Source organism: Notamacropus eugenii, chromosome 7 (genome assembly GCF_028372415.1).
Source record: "Notamacropus eugenii isolate mMacEug1 chromosome 7, mMacEug1.pri_v2, whole genome shotgun sequence".
In the NCBI taxonomy this organism is placed as follows: domain Eukaryota; kingdom Metazoa; phylum Chordata; class Mammalia; order Diprotodontia; family Macropodidae; genus Notamacropus; species Notamacropus eugenii.
Window position 1 is genome coordinate 149,078,260 of NC_092878.1, and position 17,288 is coordinate 149,095,547.

Consider the following 17,288-nt stretch of genomic DNA (forward strand, 5'->3'; position numbering starts at 1 on the left):
AGCAGCTGTTTTCATGTTTTCTCCTCCACGACTGTGAGCTCCTTGAGGGCTGGGACTGTCTTTCGCTTGTCTTTGTATCTCAAGTGCTTAGCACAAAGTAGGTTGACTGACTTCAAGGAAGTCAAGAAGTTGGGGGTAAAGATCCAGAGTTTGAGGAACCCCCCCCAAAAGCTAAAAGAGCCCGATTTCCCCATTTCCCACTCCGTCTTGCCCCAAGGACTGAACCAAAATCTTATTCGTGCCTAGACTTTTAGGTGTCTCGTTTTGGGGCCAGAGGCTCTGCATCCCCGTCGTGGGTGATTAGTAAAAGTATATCCAGCTTTATCGTCCTGGGCAAGTCATTTCCCTCCTGGAGGCTTCAGCTGCCTCATCCATAAAGTGGGTTCCATCGGGTTTGCAAAGTGCTAACGTACACATGCCGGCCAGCGTCACTGAATCCCTCACCCCAGGAGGGGCGGAAACATCAGAGAACGCCCTCCGGGACACCGGGCTGGCCACCAGCGCCGGCCACCAGCGCCAGGCAGAGGTCCCAGCCCGCTCGCGTCGGGCTCCCAAGCCCAGGGCCAATGACGTCTTCCTGGGCCCAGGAGCGCATGCGCTCTTTCCTCTACCCTCCGGAAAGGGGGGTGGGGAGGAAGGGCCTGCGTCAAGTTGAATCACACCCTCACGCAGAGCAAATCCTTCCGCCTCCAGGACAAAAGAAAAAAGAATCCCGAGGCTTCCCGGCCCGACTCGCGCCAGTTCCCGCATCCTTGCCCCGGCCTCTAGACGCCGGCAGGCCGTAGGGGTGGTGGGGGCCGGGGGCCGGGGGCCGGGGGCCGGGGGCCGGAGCGGGAGGGCGGCGGCGTCTGAGGCCGGGACGCGGATCCCTGCGCGGGGGCGGGGCAGCGCTCCGAGGGCCGCGCTCTTCCTCCCCCTCCCTCGGTCCCCGGCGGGCGCTCGGACGCCGGCGCTTGGCTCTCGCCTCGGCTCGTCGTCCCTGTGCCCTCCCCCTCTCCTCCCCCGGCGCCCTATGGCGAGAGGGAGCCCCCTGCCCACCCCGGCAGGAGGAGCGGCACGGGCGGCCTTGGGCCGGGGGGCGCCATGGGCCTGAGGCGGTGACGGGCACGGACCGTTGGCCCCCGCGCGCCGGGCAGGATGAGGCGGTAGCGGAGCCCCGGATGCCCCCAGTCGCCAGCGTGAAGCCTACTGCTCTGCCGGGGAGGAGGAGGAGGAAGAGGAGGAGGAGGAGGAGGAGAAGGAGAGGAAGGTGAGCGCCCCCCCCCCCCGCCGCGGTGTAACGGACCCCCTCCCGCGGTCACGCCCCCCGGGCCGAGCAGCGCTGGGCCCGGGGGGGAGGGACCTAGACCCGCCCCCTCCCCCCGCGCCCTCCCTCGGTGGTGGTCTCCAGCTCCTGAAGTCCGGGACCCCCTCAAAGTCTGCTGGCTCAGGGCACCCCTCAAAGTCTGATAGTCCCGGGGGACACCCCCAAAGTCTGCTAGCCCCGGGGCACCCCCAAAGCCTGCTAGCTCGGGGCACCCCTCCCAAAGTCTGATAGTTCAGGGGGTCCCCAAAGTCTGATAACCCCGGGATACCCCCAAAGTATAGTGGCCTCGGGTCACCTCAAAGTCTGATAGCTCGGGGACCCCCCCCAAGTCATTAGCCCCGGGGCCCCCGCTGGCGGTCGAGGCAGAATTGTTTGCGCCCGGGCTCGAGGGGGATCTCCCCTAGGGCAGGGGCTGCACCCCCCCAGGCTCCGGGTCCGGGGCTTCCCTGAGTGGGCCGTGCCCTCTGTGCCCCTGGTCCTCCAGCGGCGTCCCCCTCGGACGCAGCCGGGGTGGGGGGTCTCCTGCCTTTGTTTCCATCCCAGGGCTTGGCACCAAGCAGCGCCCGCCTGCCTCCGACCCCCCTTGGTCTTTAGACTCTGGGCCCCCCGCACTTGGCGCGTTAGACGCCTCCTGCGTGCTTCTTGACTCGAGTGGGAGCCCGTGATCGCCCCGAGAGGGGCCCCGACTTCTCCCGTCCGGGCCTCTGCTCTTTGCCCCTCGCAGGGCGCGCACGGCTGTCCGGCCCTCCTTTGTGTCCGCGCAGCCCAGCCCGGGCCGGGCTCCAACTTCTCCCGGGTCTGCCCTAGCGTGCGCGCGTGACGATCGCGGGCCGGAGCGGCCGAGCGTGCCGGGCCTTTGTTCCCTGCCTCGGAGGAGGCCGCCCTTTGGTGCCGTCTGGTACCGGGCGCTGCACGCCGCCGGCGGCTGCGGGCCTCCTTTTGTGCGGGCAGGGACTATTTTTTAGGGGGAGAAGGAGGAGGACGAGGAGGAGGAGGAAGGGCTTGCCTTTGTATGCTGGGCGCAGGCTTTGCGATGGACGCTTGTGGCCCGACTTGAGGACGCGTCTCCCTGTCTCACTAGGTCCAGACCGGGCCGGCGGTCCATTTTGGGCGACGGTGCTACACCGCTGGTGCCGGTTCTTTGTGCGCGTATGCCCCATGAAGGAATGCTCACTGTGTGCCCGGAGCTTTGGCACCTCCTTTTTTGGGGGGGAGAGGAGACAAAGCCTTGCAGGTTGAACTTTGGTTTGACCACTAACACAGTCTGGGCCTGTGATTTTTTTTGGTGAAGAAACTCCCTCAACCCATGCAGGTTGGCACCTTCTCCGCAATTTATAGTCTCTGGGGATTCTCAACCCGGTGTCTGTGAGCTTTTAAAAAAAAATTTTAATAACGATTTTAGTATAATTGGTTTCCTTCGAAATCCTACATATTTGATATTATGCATTTAAAAACATTCTGGAGAGGTCGTAGGCTTTACCAGACTGCCAAAGAGTCCATGACCAGAAGGATAAAGAAACCGGCTCCTAAGATGATTGTCTAGAACATGGCAAAGTTGAGTGACACGGTCACAGAGATGGGACTTAAGCTCGTTTTCCTGACTTCTAGACCGACTCTCTATTCACAATGTCAGGCTGCCTTTCTTATGACAACTGAAGATTTCATAAACACTAAACCTTTGGAAAATTAAGAAGGAAAGAAGCAAAATGTCCAGTATTTATTAAGTGCCTTCTGTGTGCCACATGACAAGGAAGGCACACAAAAGCCCAAACCAGTTTCTATTGTGAAAGCAGACCCTGGTTTCTCATAGGAGAAATCTTAAAAATGATATCTTAGGACTTTTAGTCAGTGGGTGAACAAACATTTACTTGAGAGACAGCATGGTGTAGTGGCATAGTGAGCTGGCTTGGAAGCCAGGAAGGCCGGGGTGTAAGTCTGGCTCTTTAAACATAACTGACTGTGATTCTTTAGTGGTCACAACCTCCTAGTGCTCTAGACAACTCTTTAAAGCTATAAGCTGTAGAGAAAGCACTGGTCTCCTTCACCTGCGGAGTTCCCCAAACCAGTGAAACCACAATGCAGTCCTTATGCCTCTTCCTGTTACTGATAAGACTACCCTAGGTGTGCCTGAGATAGAAAATTGATGACCGCTTGCTCTCCTGAAGATTTTTGTTGTGCTGAGGAAATGTTTACAGGTACAAAAATATGAGAAGGATATTATACATATGCAAAACATTCAGTGATGTTTGAGAGGGGTACTAATTACTTAAGAAAGGCCTCTTTAGAGGCTCATAGAGAGAGAGGACTCTGGGGCAAAGAGAGCCTTGGAAAAGGCATTGGTGGTGATGTGGGAAACTCCAAGTAGTACCTCTGTTTAGAGCAGAGAATTTCCAGGGTAGAAACAAATTCTAGTGGCCAAAAGGCCTTGGAGGGGTGGTGTGGGAAGGGGAGGGGCAGCTGTGTCTTCCTGTTGGCCATGTATATGAGTAGCCAGAGGGCTTTAAAAAAAAAAAAATCTTCTGGCAAATCCTTACTCCTTCCTACCCCCTTTTAGGGCCCTAACATTTTTTTTTTAAAAAGGATAGTTAAAAGAACATCAGTGTTGATTAAAGGGTACAAAATGGTAAAAATTTTAAAGGTAGATGTACCTGGTGTGAGTTCATGCTTTTCTAACTTGCTAATATTAAGGAGGAAAAAAAAAATTAGGGGCAGGAAGACTAGGAAAAGAAAGAGGGTGGGCTGCCCCTCACTTAATGGAAACGTGATCAACTGTCACGCTAGGGGGTTTTAGGTGTTTGAGGTTTGGCTATGTTGATGCTTCGGAAACGGAAGTTCTTGAGAGTGGACCATTTGTTGACCAGGAGAGGGAATAACTACCATTTACTGTTAATCTCATTTCTTGTTCAGGCCCCTTTCACACGCTCCTATGCTGAATCTTAGATGTGTGAGTTTATTTTGTTTTTCTTTTACACATAGAAAAAAATTAAAAATAGTCCCCATTATCATCTTCGGTACAACATGTAAACAGATAAATTACATGCTAGGTTGAGGAGGGAAAGGGTCCCAACACCTAGGGAGGGGGTCAGGAAAGGCTTCCAGGAGGAGGTGGCACCTAAGCTGAACCTGGAAGCAAACAGGATTCTAAGACTAGAGGAGAAGAAATACATTCCAGACATGGGGCAGGGGGACACACATCAGCCAGTTCAGGGACAGGGGGCGTAGCAGAGGATGCCTGTCTGGGTCATGTAGGCGTGCAGGAAGGAGAATATGGAAAGGTAGCTTGGAGTTCTCTCTTGCTCCCTTTATAGGCTCTATTTGACTGTTATGAGGCTTTATAATAGCAAAGATCTTTGAACTCAGTTTGCAAGGTCTTTCACAATTGACTTTGGGTTTTAGAATTCTGTAGCCAGCAGGTACAGAGCTAGAAGTGAAATCCTTTAAGCAGGTTAACTTCAAGGGAGGTAGGGTAATGGGGAAGGATGACTGTTAAGATAAAACAAACAAACCAGCGAGGTTCTCTAATTGTTCAGATTGGCGATATAGTGGACAGTTTATTAACATTAGAAACTCTTTTCTGTTTCCCCCGTGATTTGTAGCTTTCCCCTTGTCTGAGTTGAGTTTTTTCAAACCTGTTGAATTTTGTTAACTAACATCTTTAAGACTATTTAAGGGGCAGTTTGTAGAAAGTGTTTTTGTTTCTACTAACTTGCACGTCATTTAATAAAAGTCTGTAAACTTGTTTACGCTGGTGCTTCTTGTCATAGAAACACCCATGGCATTGTTTCAAATAGACATTAGTTCTTTTTTTAAATTACTTTTTTTTTGTTTCTTTTCCCCTTTTAAGACTATACATTGTCCTTGCAATTATTTTTGCTTAATATACCTTAAGGCAGACAACCCTATTCCCACAGGCTGCCTTTCCCTCTCTCTCAACCCTTCACTCCTCTCCCCCTGGTTTGTCACTCTTTTTCTAAACTTGGGAGTTTTGCTAATTGATTCCTTTTATTTATCTTATTCTCTCCTCCTTTCCTAAGCAGCTAATTAAAACATTTCTTTATCCCCTCTTCTTCAACTTCTTTTGTTAGTTTCTTTTTTTCATTTTTTTGAGTCTTTCTAAAGAAGAGGTTTCTTTACCTTATTCTCTTCATCAATTATCTTCCCATTCTGTCTGTTCTATAGTTTTATTCTTTGATTAGTGACCTTTATTATTTATTCCTTTTTTTAGTCTCTTTGTCTTCCTAAGACATTAAATTAGGAATTAAAGCTTCTAAAGTACCTATTTTGAGTTTCTCTTTCTAAACGGTTTCTGGGTTTTTACCTTGTGGGTCTTATCCCTTCCTTACCTTTTTTCTGTTGTGCCTCATTCTTGAAGTATCAGTTCCTGCAGGAGGTAGAGGATAGAAATATTACCCCATGGTAGGAATGTCCTTTTGTCCCTGTTCATCTAGTCCACTTATCCCACTTACCCTCCCACAGTCATTTTCTTTCCCATCTGCTGTGGAATCTCTTTGCTAGGCCTGTGTCCTCCCACCTTCCAGGTGTCACTTGGAGCTCTGATTTCCCTTTTCCTGAGGTGGCTTGTTGTCCATAGAGGCACAACACGTGATCCGAGGAAGTGATCTCTGCACCAAACCTTTGCAGATTATCAGCACAATACAGTAAGGTTGCCTTCTCCCATTTCTCCTTCCTATGAGGACGTTCTTCACTGGGAACCCCTCCCATCCTGAATCAGGGTCTTTCCCTTTTCTTTTCCTTCAGTTTTCATCCTTCCCTGTGCCCCTCCAGTCCTTTTCCTGACTTCAGGAGCTGTTTTCCCTTCATTGATCATCACTGACTTGAATGGGGAACATCACACTCGAGAGAAGGGCCTTGGGGTTTTGAGCCTGTTCCTCTTAGTGCTTCCGTTTAAGTTCCTCTTTTTCATTTTGTTGCCTTGTCTCCTTTTAGAAAGAAAGCTCTTAATGATCCCTTTGTTTTTTAAAGCTCCATAGGGGTCTTGTCTTCCTAGGTTTTTTTTCCCCTTTAATATTCTTTAGAGATGGGGTAATTTATTTCATTATTTGTGCTTTCCTTAGTATTTGTATTTAATACCTTGTATTTTTGTTATCTGGGTTACTTGCAGTGCAAATAATCTGCTTGCTTTTTTTTGTAAGTAGGAGTGTTTCAAATGTCTCCTGTGGAACATCCATATTTTTTCATTTTTCATTTTCATTTCATTCATTAGGCAATGGCAGGGAATGTCATTTGGGCTGCTTCTTGAGTTCTTTTACATTCTCTCCTGTGGTTTCTAGGAGGTTCAGAATAACCTTGAGTTTCCTTTATATGAAGGTCTCTCAGTCTCTTGAAGAATTTACTGTTTGTCATTGAAATTATTAAATTTACCCACTGTGTATACTGGAGTTTGCAGAATAGGTTGTTTGTTTTCGGAAGTGATTTGTGGTTTCTTTCAGTTGGTCCTTTGTTTTGTGTAATCCGAAATTCGGGACAGTTTTCTTATATTACTTGTTGCATTATGGTGGTTAAGTTTTTTGACTTGTTAGTGTTCTTGAGGGAGTTTTGATCCTTAAGTTGTCGCAAAGTGTCCTGTCTTTGAAACCAATGTTTTCCCTGTAGAGATCTTGTTTTTTTTAACATTATTGCATTTTGCTTTTCTTCTTCCAGATTGTCCTTCAATTTGTATTCCCATTCAGTTTTTCTTTCTTTGTTTCTGTTTGCCACCAAAGACTGAAGTGTTTCTTTTCCCCTGATTATTTCTATTCTGTAGGCTGTCAATTTTGCCATTTGTTCACTTTTCACTTCCTACAGTAATCTCTCCCTTGGAACCATTTGTACTGTCCTTTGTGGTTGCGTACTCTCTGGGTAATCTGTGGGGGATATCTCTTTCGTTAGGTGTAGTTTCGTTCTTCCTTATTTTCTAGTGTTTATTTAGAGACATTTACAATTGCTCGATGTCTTGGTAGCCATCTTCTGTTTTAATATCTTCCCTGTTGATTTGTGTGCTTGTGCCCTAGCTTTTTAGCTTGAGTTTTCTGTCTCCTGAGATCTTCAGTGTTTCTAGCCTTTTTTCCTGATATTCTAGTATTGCTGCTCACTTTCCAATGCCTTCAGTAGCAGGCTTCTCTTTTGCTGGATCTTGGAGTTGACTCAGCTTCCTTTCACATTGGAAAATTCACTTTTCACTTTTCTTAATCTCTGCCCCAACTATTCCCTGGAGGGGACAGAACTGGCCGGGATTGGATTCTAATGCCCTTTTAGGCCTAGGATAGCCCCATATGCTGGCTGCCTGGCGTCTTGTCCCAGTTCCCCCTTCAGTTCTTTGATTGATTGTTGCTTCTTCAGGTAGGGGGCATCCAATGTCTCTGAACCTGCTTCTCTGTAGTAGGTGGGCATAGTTGAAGTCTGGTGCTTGTTGCCCTAAAATTGTTGGGGCGAGGATAGGGCTGGCTGTGCTGCAGTGACTGTAGTGGCCACAGTAGGAATTTGCCAGGTAGACCCTAGGGTCTAAGCTTACAGGTCAGGTTGTGTACCCAGCCAGACTTCAGGGGGGCGCAGTGTGCTGATGTTAATTCTTAAAACTGTTTCCTTGTTAGGCTTCCTGGTTTCTTGGCCTTGGAGATATTCCTTTTAGGGAGTTTTTAAGAGTTAGTGGGGACTGGAGAAATTGTCTAGTCTAGTTGCTCGTGTGACCTGTCTCTGTAAGTGTATTCTTACATGGAACCAGAATATCCTCTAATTTGACCTTCTGTTCCTTACCTTGAATTTGCAGGTCAGTTGCCTAGAAATCAGGTGGCCCAGGAACCAGCATGAAATGAACTGGTGCCTCCTAGTGGCTGGAAGATTAGATTCCAAAATAAATGACTATGTCATCTTTCTAAGCACTGGACTAGGAGTCAGGAGACCTGTGTCTTGGCTGTACCACTAGCTAGCTGTATGTTTTTGGACAAGCCAACTAGGTTGTGTTTCTTTCTCTATAAAAGGAATTGTCTTTGAGGTCTAAAAATGTTTTAAATGTATCCCTGTAGGCATGGCTCTATGAAGAACTATAGAAGGCAATTTCATAAGACCATCCTAACAGGTGTAAAATAAATGCTCATTGGCTGATCCTATAAATAGAAGATAGGTTCCGTAGCTCTTTCTGAGTAGAAATTGTTTCCTTCTTTGTGTTTTTATTTCCATTACCTAGCCTGCTTGGCACAGTAGGCAATTAATTAATGCTTGCTGATTGATTTGAGTCTCAAAATATAAACTATAACATTTTAAAATAGGAAGAATGGTGAGATTCTGCTCGGCTAAAGCTCCTCTCTTTCCTGTTTCTATTTCACTCATCTCTTCTTTCCACCACATTATCTGTAAATGGAGAACCACTTGAAGCTGCTTTTATGCTATGAAATATAAAATGTTTAGTTTCTCTATTAATACAGTTCTCATTCCCACCTTAGCTACAGGTGAACTGTTCAAAGGTGTTTTCCATGTGATTTACCAAGCATACTTTCGGTCATATCAGTTGGTCACATCAACATTCCTCTTACTGAATGAGCCTCGTAAGAGTCTGAGACAGTATTTAAACTTCCCCTATTTTTTGACTCCAGTCCTTACACCACCTCTCAGCCTGGGGGAGCAAGTTTCCTCATCTGGGAGTTTTCCATGCTAGTGAAATTACAGGTTTAGTCCTTTTCCTCCTCCCTATTCGTAGTTGTTGAAAAGTTCAAATAATAATGCGTATGTGTTCTCCAGTTATTTCAGTTTGTAAAAAGTTTCAGGTTTTGGAGGAAGCCAGCTCATTATACTTAACAGCAATGAACACATTAATAAAGATACCCCTCAAACTATGAGCCTCATAGTTTGGAGAACTCTTAACTTAATGGAAGTTTCCAGAAGTAAACCTTTCAGTTAGTCATCTAAAGAATTTTTCCACAAATAGCGAAGTTCTTAACAGTAGCTTGCAGTTCAGACTTAAACAAATTTGCTTAACTTTTGAATCTTTCTTGGTTGTCAAATGAGGTTATACTTGATATGTTTATTTCCCTTGTAGTTTAATTTTCTATGAGTCTTGGTTCTTTTGGTCACTGATCAAAGTCCCTGAATTAATATATTTAGTCACTAATGCCACTTAGGACAGTTGGAGTTTCTTGATACTTGATTTTTGAATGAATGAAAAAGCAGTTACTAAGTGTTAAGAGCTAGGAAACAAAGAAAGCAAAGAGAAAAGTAAACACTTCGTTCTCAGGAGCTTCAGAAGATGTTTCAGCCACAGAGCGGACAGCGAAGACCTGGTGGTCCTGAGGGCACCGTGACAAGGTAGACAGGAATTTATCTTCTTTAGAGTAATTTCTTTTAATAAGGCTGCGCCTGTTTCTGATGTTGGTGCCTTTCTCATGGAAGACTTAGGTGAGAACTTTGTTTTCTGGACTGTTGAAGAGGCAGTTTGTGAGACTTGTCTTGCAGGGGTTGCTTCCCTGGATGGTGGCTGCAGAAGCAGGTTGATCCATTTCATCAAACACAACAACTGGAATATGGATTTCTGTAGCCAGAGTCTAATCTTCTATTGAGAGGAACAAAGCTTGTCTCCATAGTAGTCCTCTGGAACCAGCATTAATCACTGCATTTGATCTGACTTTGACTTTTTGTGCTGTCTTTATCTACAGTAATATCAAATATTCTGGTTTGACTTCTTTGCTCAGCATCAGTTCATGAAAGTCTTCCATGTTTCTCTGAATTCTTTGTACTTGTCTAGAAGTAATATTCATTAATATTTATAAATTGTGGGTTTGTTCATCCATTCCCCAACTGATGAAAAACTATTGGAACCTATGGAACTGACTTCTGGGTCAAAGAGTAGAGGCAGTTTAACAACTTCCATCATATCATTTACAAATTATTTTCTGGAATGATTTGAATCGATTTGCATTTGTCCCAGAAATGTATTCGTGTGTCTGTTTTCTCATAACTCCTTCAACATTGACCATTCCTTTCATCTCTGAAAATTAGATGGGTGTGAAGTGATATCCTAGTTTTTTTTAGCAATGCATTTCTCAAATATTTTATTTTAAAATAAATTTTTATTGTTACCCTTTCATATCACCAACATTCTCCCAAAAGCTCTCTCCTGGCATTTCTCTTAACTAGTACATTTTTTCCCTATATTTTTTGATTATTTGCATTTTTTTCTTTTGAAAACTTCATATCTTGAATGAGTCAAGTTGTGGTATATAGATAGACTACTATTATGTTGAACTTTTAACTGTTGCAGTACACTATTGTGATGACCATCTAGGATTCCAGAGGACTAATGATGAAACATACTACCCATCTCCTCATAGACAGGGAAGGACTTGGAATGCAGAGTGAGACAAATATTTTTGGGGCATGTCCAAGGTGGAAATTTGTTTTGGTTGACTATACATGTTTGAAATGGGTTTTTGTTTTTCTCGTGTTCTCAATTAGGAGAGGTTGGAGAAAGAAGGAAAATGTTGGCTGATTAAAACAAATTTTTTTTTAAAAGAACACTTCATATCCTTTGGCCACTTGACTATTATTAGGGAATGGCCTTCAGATTTATATGTTTGTGTCATATTCCTGTAGATTTGAATGTTGGCACTTTTATCAGAGATGCTTGATGCAAAGATTATTTCCCCCCAGTTGCTAGCTTCTTTTGTAATTCTTTTTTTTTTCAAAGTGTCTATAGTAGTTTTATTTTTATTTTTTGGAATTTATTTATTTTTAGTTTCCAACATTCATTTTCACAAGATTTTGAGTTTCAAATTTTCTCCCCATCTCTCCCCTCCCCCACCCCAAGACATTGTGCATTCTGATTATCCCTTCCCCCAATCTACCCCCACTTCTGTCACACCTCTCCCTTCCCTTATCCCCATCTTCTCTCTTTTCTTGTAGGGCAAGATAGATTTCTGTACCCCTTTGCCTATATTTCTTATGTGCCAGTTACATGCAAAAACAATTCTCAACATTCGTTCCTAAAACTTTGAGTTCCAGCTTCTCTCCCTCCTCCCTCCCCACCATCCCCACTGAGAAGGCAAGCAATTCAATATAGACTATATATGTGTAGTTTTGCTGAAGATTTTCACATTAGTCATGTTATAAAAGACTAACTATATTTTCCTCCATCCTATCCTGCCCCCCCCATTTATTCTATTCTTTCTTTTGACCTTATCCCTCCTCAAAAGTGTTTACTTCTAATTACCCCCCTCCTCATTTGCTCTCCCTTCTATCATCCCCCCATACCCCACTTATCCCTTCTCCCCTTCTCCCCTACTTTCCTGTAGTGTAAGATACATTTTCATACCAAATTGAATGTGCGTGTTATTCCCTCCTTAAGCCAAATGTGATAAGAGTAAGCTTCACTTTTTCTGTCTCACCTCCCCCTTTTCCTCCATTGAGAAAGCTTTTTCTTGCCTTTTTTATGAGAGAGAGTTTGCCCCATTCCATTTCTCCTTTTCTCCTCCCAATATATTCCTCTCTTACCCCTTAATTTTATTTTTTTACATATCATTCCTTCCTATTCAGCTCACTCTTTGCCCTCTGTCTAAATGTGTGTGTGTGTGTGTGTGTGTGTGTGTGTGTGTGTGTGTGTGTGTAAAATCCCTCCAAATACTGAGAAAAGTTTCAAGAGTTACAAATATTATCTTTCCATGTAGGAATGTAAACAGTTCAACTTTAGTAAGACCCTTATGATTTCTCTTTCTTGTTACCTTTTCATGCTTCTCTTGATTCTTGTGTTTAAAAGTCAGATTTTCTATTCAGCTCTGGTCTTTTCATAAAGAATGCTTGAAAGTCCTCTATTTCATTGAATAACCATTTTTTCCCTTGAAGTATTATACTCAGTTTTGCTGGATAGGTGATTCTTGGTTTTAATCCCAGTTCCTCTGACTTCTGGAATATCATATTCCAAGCCCTTCAGTCCCTTAATGGAGAAGCTGCCAGATCCTGTATTATCCTGATTGTATTTCCACAATACTCAAATTGTTTCTTTCTGGCTGCTTGCAATATTTTCTCCTTGACCTGGGAACTCTAGAATTTGGCAACAATATTCCTAGGAGTTTTTCTTTTCGGATCTCTTTCAGGAGGTGATCAGTGGATTCTTTCAATATTTATTTTGCCCTCTGGTTCCAGAATATCAGGGCAGTTTTCCTTGATAATTTCATGAAAGATGATGTCTAAGCTTTTTTTTTTGATCATGACTTTCAGGTAGTCCCATAATTTTTAACTTGTCTGTCCTGGATCTGTTTTCCAGGTCAGTTGTTTTTCCAATGAGATATTTCACATTGTCTTCTATTTTTTCATTCTTTTGGTTTTGTTTTGTAATTTCTTGGTTTCTTATAAAGTCATTAGCTTCCATCTGCTCCATTCTAATTTTTAAAGAACTACTTTCTTCAGTGAGCTTTTGAACTTGCTTTTCCATTTAGCTAATTCTGCTCTTTGAAGCATTCTTCTCCTTATTGACTTTTGGGGCCTCCTTTGCCATTTGAGTTAGTCTGTTTTTAAAGGTGTTAATTTCTTCAGCATTTTTTGGGGGTCTTTAGCAAGATGTCGTCTCTCTTTTCATGAATTTCTTGCATCACTCTCATTTCTCTTCCCAATTTCTTCTCCACCTCTCTTACTTGATTTTCAGAATCCTTTTTGAGCTCTTCCATGGCCTGAGACCACTGCACATTTATTTTGGAGGTTTTTGGATGCAGAAGCCTTGACTTTTAGGTCTTCTTCTGATGGTATGCTTTGTTGTTCCTCATCTGAAAGGATGGAAGAAAATACCAGCTCACCAAGAAAGTAACCTTCTGTCATCTTATTCTTTTTCCCTTTTTTGGTCATTTCCCCAGTCAGTTACTTGACTTTTGAGTTCTTTGTCAAGAGGAGGATATACTCTGGGGACCTGTAAGTTCTCAGTTCCTCCAAGATGGCACAATCAAGGGAGAGTTTATTCCTGTACTGGCCTGTGCTCTGGTCTGTGAGCAGGATTCCCTCTCCAGAGCCTCCCCTAGCTCCACCGTGCCAGCCAGCATTTTCCTCACCCCAGGGCCACCACTCAGGGCTGAGATCTAGATCAGCTTCTCACTTCCCCCAGGATCTTTAGGCCAGGGCTCAAACAATGAAAGCTGCTGCTGCCTGGGGTTGGGACTAGTCCGCTGGGTTCCCTTCCCACCCAGGTGAAAGAGCTTTCTCACTGACCTTTGAGGCTGTCTTTGGCGTTTGTGAGTTGAGGAATCTTGGACCTGCAGCTGCTGCTGGTGGCACCTTGAAGCCCGCTCCAGTCCTGTCCTTGCCTGGCCTGGCCAAGGCTGTGGGCTGTGTTCTTCTCCCTGATGGTGCAATAGACCATTCCTGTTGGCCTTCCAGGCTGCCTTGGGCTGGAGATCTCTTTCACTCTGTCGTTTTGTGGCTTCTGCTGCTCTAGAATTTGTTTAGAGTCGTTTTTTACAGGTATTTATTTTATGGGCTTTGAGGGGAGAGCTTCTGTCATCTTGGCTCCACCCCCTTTTTTTGTAATTCTTGCTGTAGTAATTTTCTTCATTCCCCCTTCCCCCCCAGTTAATGTTACATTATGGAAATTGTCTATTGGCTTTTCTGTAATTTCATCTGTTTCTTGTCTGGTTAAATATTTTGTTGTTTTGAATTTATTTTAATTGAATTTCCCTGTTTCCTTCTGGTTTTGCTTAGTGTTGTACAGAAATACTGTGACTTACTGTGACTTCCTTCCCCGTTTCATCCCCTATATCTTCTGAATAGTCTTTCTAAATGTTTCCTGTGGTGCAGGTTATATATTTTGGCAGTTTGCCAGTTTCTACTCTGGCTATAATGCCATTGAATGAAGTGACTATGAAAAATATAATAATGTTATAGCACCCATAAAATAAAACCTTTTTGTTCATTAGATAATTTCATCACTCTAGATTTTTAGAAAATGTTATAGTTTTACCTGTTGCTTACAGAGTATAAATTAACATATAATTAGATAAAAATTTTTGTTCTTTAACTTATTTTAAAAATATACTTTATTGAAATATCTTAAAAACAGAGTTTTATTGATATTTTTAACATGTAAATTTGTCCCTGTATCCTTCCCCTTCCTGCCTCCCAGAGAGCCATCCTTAAACAAATTTAACAAAATTCATCAAGACATTGAGGGGAAAAAGTCAGATTGTATATGCAGTGTTCCACACCTGTGGACCCTGATCTCTGTGAAGGATGAGTAGAGGTGTCTTCTGGAGATACTCTTATTTATATTTAACAACATTCTGTTTTGATTGTTTTGTAGTTATTCTTTCCATTTACATAGTTGTGGCCATTGTGTCTATTGCTTTCCTGACTCTGCTTACTTCATTTGCATCAGTTCATATAAATTTTTTTCATGGTTCTTTATGTTGTTCTTGTTTGTTGTTTCTTGTAGCACAGTGTTATTTCATTACACTTATGAACCACAATTTAATTAGCCATTCCCCAATTGATGGGTTCTATTTTGTTTTTAGTTCTTCACTACTTTAAAAAGTTCTGCAGTGAATATTTTCTTTCTGTCTCTGACATTTTGAGTGTCTGGGTCAAAGAGCATGGACAAGTTCCAAATAGCTTTTTAGGATTGTGGAACTGATTTGTAATCCCACCAGTAGTATCTTAGTGTGTCTGTCTTTCTTCAGCTTCTAACATTTACTATTCTTGTCTTTTGTCATCTTTGCCAGTTTCCTAGGTGTGAGGTAAAATTTGAGTGTTTATTTCTGCATTTATATTTAATTAGTGGTTTGGAACCCTCTAAAAACATAAAGTTAGTAATAGTTTACAGTTCTTCTTTTGAGGCTGGTTCATATCCTGTGGCCATTTATCCATTTTGGAATGACTCTTTTATATATGTGTAAATGAATTCCTTGTATGTAAAGATTGTGGTTGTTTCTTCTTTGCAGTAGTTACCATAAGAGGTAATCATGCCTTAGAGAAATAAGTCTTTAGAGAGAAGGGAATGGATCTTGTAAAAAAGTTAAAAAATTTGGAGGGGGCTTGTTAACATTTTTCACATTTTCACATCACGTTGATGTTAATCATTTTTCACTCTTAAACCTGTGCATCCAGAAAATACTGTGCTCCTACATATTCTTTGGTACAACTCTAAATTCTTTTTATTGAAATTGATGAGAAACTGATCATAGTAATGATTTGCTACCATTTGCTCCCAAAACCTTGACCACAAATCTGTATTACACAGGGTGTTGCAAAAGTCTTTGTGCAGTTTTCAGCTTTAACAATTTCACTAAGATTTTAAGAACTTCCTGTATTATAGAGCAGTCCTTGGGATACTACCAGAAATGGAGAGGCTTGGTTTAATTGTTAATATTTGGATTTAATCAAGTTATCAAGCTATCTTTTTTAATGTAGCTCAATTTAAGGAATGAAGTTGATTTCTTTTGGGGGGGTCTAGATCTATGATTTAATTGGTATGGAGAATTCCTGGTTAGGAAACTCTATGCCAATGCGGGATAGCAACATTTCTATCATTTGTGCTTTTAGAGAGTTTGCTGAAGCATTGAGAGATGAAGCAAATTGCCAGGCTCATGCTGCCAGAATATATCCAGAAAAAAAAGCTTGTGTCCAGGTCTTTCTGATTCTAAGTCCAGTTTTCCCCTTACTATGGCACACTGCCTCTCCTGTTTCCATATGAAATGAAAATCTTGAACCTTTTGAGCTATAATAGCCAGATTTTACATTTAAATCCCTATTTAACTGATAAATCTATAAAGATTTATATGTGGCACTAAGAAACAAAATTTCAATTTGATACATCTGGAAAATATCCTTTTGTGTTACATGTATCCTTTTTATTATTGTTTTGCTAATTAGTCATGTCCAACTATGGTTTGCCATTTCCTTCTCCAGCTTCTTTTACAGATGAGGAAACTGAGGCAAACAAGGTTAAGTAAGACTTGCCCAGGGTCACAAAACTAGTAAAGGCCAGTTTTGAACTCAAATCCTCCTGATTCCAGGGCTAGCATGCTGTGTCACTTTAGTTGCCCAAGTATCCTTTTACAGATTTGCAAGTCAAAGTGTGTTTTATCTAAGTGATATCAAGAGAAAGCAAGAAAGTCACACAACAGTTGTGATGAACCTAGCTCCCCTCTCCCACTTCCCAAAAGTTAGTTAAAATCAGCAGTAAACAATCATAACAGATATACATAGTTAAGCAAAGCAGATTCCCACATTGACCGTGTCTGAAAATGTATTTCTAGTTCTTGCATGTATCCTCTCATTGTAAGGAAGTGTGGGTGCAGTGTTTCATTATTGGTACTCAGTTATGGTGGCTCATTGCATTGATCAGAGTTCTTAAGTCCTTCAAGGTTTATTTAGGTCTTCTCAGATTTTCTGCCAACTGTTGTTTTCGTCATTTCTTATTGCTTAGTAATACTAGATCATATTAATATAGCATCATTGGTTTAGCCATTCCCTTCATTGGTGGACAGTGCTTTAGTTTCTAATTCTTGGTTACTACCAAAAGATCACCTCTAAATATTTTTATATTTGGGGAGCTTTTTTCCCCCTCTTTGATCTCTAGTAGTGGTATTGCTGAGTCAAAGGATGTGCACAGTTTGGTGACTTTTGGGGCATGGTTCCAAATTGCTTTCCAGAGTGACTAGAGCAATTCACAATTCTAGCAAATATCAGTTTCCTTTTTTGGTTATGTTGGCCAATCAAATGAGTGTGAGGTCTACCCCTAGAGTTATTTTAATTTGCCTTTCTCGAGTTATTAGTGATAATCAAATTTTGGTTTGTCTTTCCATGGCCTTTTATTACCTCATGTTCTGAAAAGGATACATTTAATATTTCTGCCGTGCTGCATTGGATTCTGGGGTTTTTATACCCCAGTACATGGTCAGTTTTTGCATAGTGCCATGTACCACTGAGAAAAAGGTTTATTTCTTTCTACTCCCATTCATTTTTCTATAGAGGTCTATCATATCTAACTTTTCTGAGGTTTAATTCACCTCCTTAA

The 17,288-nt window shown here is 42.7% G+C and overlaps 1 protein-coding gene across 1 annotated transcript in view; it reads left to right on the forward strand.

Annotated features, from left to right (window-relative positions):
• Positions 1–863: 863 nt before the first annotated feature.
• The window catches only part of CCNI (cyclin I), a 49,402-nt gene continuing 32,977 nt past the window's right edge, over positions 864–17,288 (forward strand). The window contains exon 1 of the mRNA XM_072623887.1: positions 864–1,249. The gene's annotated coding sequence lies outside the window, so the exon portion shown is untranslated. The remainder of the gene's footprint in view (positions 1,250–17,288) is intronic.